Source organism: Miniopterus schreibersii (genome assembly GCF_964146895.1).
Source record: "Miniopterus schreibersii genome assembly, chromosome: 3".
NCBI lineage: Eukaryota > Metazoa > Chordata > Mammalia > Chiroptera > Miniopteridae > Miniopterus > Miniopterus schreibersii.
The window spans coordinates 80,507,929-80,513,928 of NC_138103.1; positions in this window are offsets into that span (position 1 = coordinate 80,507,929).

The window sequence follows — 6,000 nt, forward strand, 5'->3', positions numbered from 1 at the left end:
GAAAATTCTCAGAAGAAACAAATAACCACAGAAGTTTGGAGGACCTGACCCAGAACAACTCTTTGAAGCTTCTGTAAACTGCCTCTTTGTACCCTTTGCTCATTTTTCTACTGGGGTTCTTGAGTTTGTCTTGTTAATTTCAGCATTTCCTTGAATAACTTATTTCTCAGTTATTGGTTTTAGGCATTACAGATATTTTCTCCCAACCAGGAATGAATAAAAATCTTTACCATGGTACTACTAAATTCCTTAATAGTTTGTTTTGTCTTACAGTTTTCGGGGATTTTATTTAATGCGTCCTTCGCCACCTTTGTGTTACAAAGATATCCATTTACACTATCATCTGTTCCTTTAAGGAGATGCCACCTTTACTGCCTATAATATTCCCATGTGTGTAGGGTCTCTCTCTGAGCTCTGTCTCCTGTTGCATTGGTTCTTTTTCTCCTTCAGAGTATCATACTGTTCTCATTGCTACATCTTTACGGAATGTCCTGATATCTAGCGTGACAAGTCCCCCTCTTACTCTTCTTTTTCAGAGTCTTTAGAGAGTCCAAATAAATTTTATAGTAAGTTTATCAAGTCCCTCAAAAAAAAAAAGTCAACTATAACTGTGTTTGGGCTTGCATTTGGACGTGTGCCTTAATTTAGAGAGAAGAGTCTTCTTTATGATCTTGTCATCCCATCCTAGAGCATTCTATTTACTCAGTTTCTAGGGTCATCACTAGAGTTTTAAGTGGTTGCCACAGAAGTTTCATATAGTCTTAGATGATTCCTACACACTTCATAGTTTTTGTTATCATTGAAAGTAATATCTTACTTTTTATTGTATTTCCCAGTCTATTATTTCTAGAATCAAAAAACACTGTTGGTTTTTTAACTTAATAAGATATCCATCAACATTCCCAAGCCTTCTTATTATTGTAATCATTTGTTGAGTCTACCGACTTTTCTTGAAAAGTGATCATATAACTTGCAAACACTGATCTTATATTAAAGTTATTCATGTATCTGACTCCTTAGAGAAGACAGAATACATGCTTGACCTATTTTTTATCACCATGGTACCAAGTGAAGTGCAAAGATGTTCAATTAATATTTATTGAATTCTTAAATGAATGATGAGTCATCAAAAGAATGTGGTGATCATATTGAGGCCTTTGGGAAGTGAGAAATTCAGTCAAATTGGGTTTTGAAATTGGGTTGACTGTCATGGGTGTCTGATTGAATTTAATTCAGAGACTCTGTCTTTGGGGACTTATTATCAAAGAGAAACCACAGTTGAACCCACAGACATAAAGATAGTATGGATGCGTGAATAAAGGACAAATGATAAATAAACAAGTGACCTGCCGGAGTGGCCTAGTGGTTTAGTGTCGACCTAAGATCCAGGAGATCTTGGTTCAACTTCCAGTCAAGGCACATGCCCAGGTTGCAGGCTCAGTCCCCAGCAGGGAGCTTGCAGGAGGCAGCCGATCAATGACTCTCTCATCATGGATGTTTTTCTCTCTCTCTCTCCCTCTCCCTTCTTCTCTCTGAAACCAATAAAATATATTTTTAAAAATTTAAAAATTTAAAAAATAAACAAGTAGCGCAATGGCACTGTCAGCACCACACTGAGCTGCATGGTTCTTGCCAGGTAAGGCCATCAGTGTCTGGGTCACTCCAGCTCTGCCTCCTGCCTCCCTTTTAAGAACCTCATCCTAGCTGCCGTTGTGGTTTTCTATCTGGTCCATCGTTCCTCATGCCCCAGCTCTGACCAGGCACTTCCAATTCACATGCTGCTACTCAACCACCTCAGGGCTTTTCATTTATCTCACCTTCCCCCACAGCACTGCCTCGTACAACTCCCAACGTGCTTAGCTCCCAACGGGTCTAGCCCACCTCTGGTCATGGGTGACCTCCACTGCTCATGTTGAAATGCCCTAGGATCCACCAAGTGAGAGGTTCTCCTTTCTCTAGAACAGTCTGAACTTAGAGTTGGTCACCCTTTGGAGCACTGTGGGCAGGCAGGTCTTTGCCAGAAAGAACTTAGAGGGCCAAGAAGGAGGCCAAAATGGACACTGGAATAGGCCGGGACAGAGCAGAGCTTGGCCCTCTCTGTTTTCTCCTGTGTCCACAAGTCTAGAACAGCCAATTGTTCCATTCCCACCGGAAGCTGCTTTTTGATCATCAGGAGGAAACAGTTCCTCACCCTGGGAATCCAGAGAGGACTGGCCTGGCAGATACTCTGCAAGTGCACGACCTTCAACAACCTGGGGGGTTAGAACCTGGGCTGTTTTTACTCCCCATGGGGTCTCCTAACCCAGGGCTTCTGGCCCCGCGTTCCAGCCTCCGTGAAGACGTCCACTGTGCTTATTAACATCTCAGGCATTTACTTTTCCTCCAGACCTGTCTACCCAGTGCCTCATGCATCCGCCACAGGGACCCACTCTCCTTGTCCCACCTCCAATCACCTGGGACCTCCATTTCGCCATTGCTCATGTTGAAACAGGATCCACCAAATGACAGATTCTCCTTTCTGTGGGACAGTCTGAACTTAGAGTTGCTGTCACCACAGTGAATGGGCATTTGGAGGATATCAAGAGGCAAAGACCAGTCCAGGGGTCTTCTTTATCCTGGATCTATTCCTACAGAGCTCTGTGTCCAGCAACACCTGGTTATGGATGGCTGTGCTCGTGCCCTCTGCCTGAGGGTGGAGATTCTCAGTCCTCAAGTCATCCAGGGCCTCTGCACCAGTTCCATCACTCAGTCTTTCGCGAGAATGACAAATGGCCCCAGGCGATGGCAGAGCCTCTGCTGGCATCACCAGGTGGCGATTCTACAGTGTGAGCATTCTGCTCTTTCCCTGCTCTCCGACCTTCCTATTTAGAGCTGGCTTAATGAGGATGTACAATCACCACTGAGTTGCCAGGGGGCAAATATTTTCTTGCTCTTGAATAAAAGTTTTTTTAAATGCTAGCAGGTCTAATTTCTAGGCAAGCAGAATTCTTAATAGAAAGTTATAAATGTGAGTTGTTCTGTTCCTTGCGCAGTGTGTATTATTTATCTTCTTCGGGAAAGGAACACACTGAACCTTGCAGAAATATGCTGCTGAAAAATAGAAAATAGCCCCATGTGTACTGGAGGGGGAGCTTCCAGAACTCTCCCCTCCATACAGAAAAGAAAAGTGGGTTTCCCTCTACCCCAGACTTTTAGTTAAAGATGACTAAAACTCTTCAAGTCCATCCATGATCCACTCATTTATCATCCATCCATCCACCCATCCACCCATTTGTCATCTAACAACTTTTCCCTGAGCACCTGCTATGTGCCAGACATTATGCTAGGCACTTGATAATAAGCAATGGGCATGACAGGCTAGGATCCAGCAGTCATGAGACTTAGATAAAATGTTATAAATGAAGAGATGTGAAAGATTATTAATCTTACCCCTTCCTGTTAGTGATGTGTACAATGATGCCCAGAAAGGTGACTTGACCATCAAGAAGTAGGAGATGGTAGAGCAGGAAAGATGCACATGTCCTGATTTCATGCCTGATACTCTCACAGGTCAATGTGAACTCACCAGTACTTGCAGGTCCTAACCAAACCAGGGATTTTCTGAAGCCATTAAACAGAGGAGTTGCTGATGCTCTGTATCAGTCAGAGTTCTCAAGAGAAACAGAACCAAGAGGATGTGGATGGGTGGATGAATGGGTGATAGATAGATGATGATAGATGATAGATAGATGATAGATGATAGATAGATAGATAGATAGATAGATAGATAGATAGATAGATAGATAGATAGATATAGATGATAGATAGATAGATGATAGATAGATAGATAGATAGATAGATAGATAGATAGATATAGATAGATAGATAGATAGATAGATAGATAGATAGATAGATAGATGATAGATAGATAGATAGATAGATGATAGATAGATGATAGATAGATAATAGATAGATAGATAATAGATGATAGATTAGATAGATGATAGATAGATGGATAGATAGATAGATAGATAGATAGATGATAGATATAGATAGATAGATAGATAGATAGATAGATAGATAGATAGATAGATGATAGATAGATAGATAGATAGATAGATAGATAGATAGATAGATAGATAGATAGATAATAGATGATAGAGATAGATAGATAGATAGATAGATAGATAGATAGATAGATAGATAGATAGATAGATATAGACAGATAGACAGATAGACAGATAGACAGATAGATAGATAGATAGATAGATAGATAGATAGATAGATAGATAATAGATAGATGATAGAGATAGATGATAGATAGATAGATAGATAGATAGATAGATAGATAGATAGATAGATAGATGATAGATAGATGATGATAGATAGATAGATAGATAGATAGATAGATAGATAGATAGATAGATGATAGATAGATAGATGATAGATAGATGAGATAGATAGATAGATGATAGATAGACAGATAGGTAGGTAGATAGATAGATAGATAGATAGATAGATAGATAGATAGATAGATAGATGATAGATAATAAGGAATTGGCTCCCATGATTATGAAGGCAGGCAAGCCCCCAGATCTGCAGAATGTGTTGGCAAGCTGCAGACTCAGGAAGAGCCAATGTTTCAGTTTGAGTCTGGAGGCAAGGAAAAGCTGATGTTCCAGTGCAAAGGCTCTCAAACAGGAGGAATTCTTGCTCTTCAAGTGAGGGTCTATCTTTCTATTCAGTCCTTCAAGTGACTGGATAAGGCCCACCCACATTAAGGAAAGCAATCTGCTTAATCAGTCTAGTGATTTAAATGTAATTTTATCCACAACATCCTCACAGGTACACCCAAAATAATGTTTGACAAAATATTTTGGTACCCCATGGCCCAGTAAAGTTGACATTTAAAATTAACCAGCATATGTTCCCAGGGCCTGCCCACCTATCCCACAGGAACCAATCACAGGGTTTGAGAGGCATTCTTTAAGACAGAGGAGGTTCGGGAGCTGAGTTTCGGGGAAGAAGACAAGAAGTCAGTGGTCTGGCCATGTAGACAGAAACCTAAGAAATGCAACCGAGCTATGGAGACTACTCTGGCATGCCTAAGATTGGTGGTTGTTTTGTTTTCTTATAACATTTATTGAGCTATAATTCTCATACTGTATAACACCCCCATTTACAACGTATAATTCCATGGTATATTCACAGATAAATGCAACCATCATTGCAGTCAATTTTAGGACATTTTTATCAACTCGAAAGGAAACCCTGTGCCTTACACCTCACCCTGCCATGCCTCCAATTCCCCACCCCCAGGCTACCAGTCATTACTTCTCTGTCCTATGGATTTCCTAATGTGGGCTGTCTTCCCTCAGTGCCTTCTGGGCCTTTCTGGGCTCCACCCCAGCCCCCTGGGTCAGAAGAGGGGCACAGGTTCTCATAGGTATCTCAAAATGCAACTGCACAGAGTCGGCTGGGACCAAAATGAAGATCAGGGATGGCTTCGTGGGTCCCTCCACATTTTTTTTTTTAAATTCTCACCCAAGGATATTTTTTCCATTGCTTTTCAGAGAGAATGGAAGGGAAAGAGAGAGAAACATCGATGTGAGAGAGGCACGTCAATTGGTTGCCTCCCTAGCGCATCCCAACAAGGGCTGGGGATCGAGTCTGCAATCGACGTACGTGCCCTTGGCTGGAATCAAATCCGGGACCCTACAGTCCACGGGCCGACACTCTAACCACTGAGCCAAACCAGCCAAGGCGAGTCCTTCCACTTTTTATTCTTTGATTGTGTGAACAAGAAAGCAGGTGGCAGAGGTGAAGGGGGGAGGAGGAAGCATGGGAAGGCTGACCACTGGGCTTTGTGTCTGAGTCCACTGCCACTTGCTGTGTGACCTACTGCAGCTTCTACACCTTTCTGTGCCTTAGTTTCTTTATTTGTCAAAGGAGGCTGAGATGAGTTCTGCTGAAGGCTACATTCCAAGTTAAATAATCTAATCCATGTGAAGTATTTAAAGC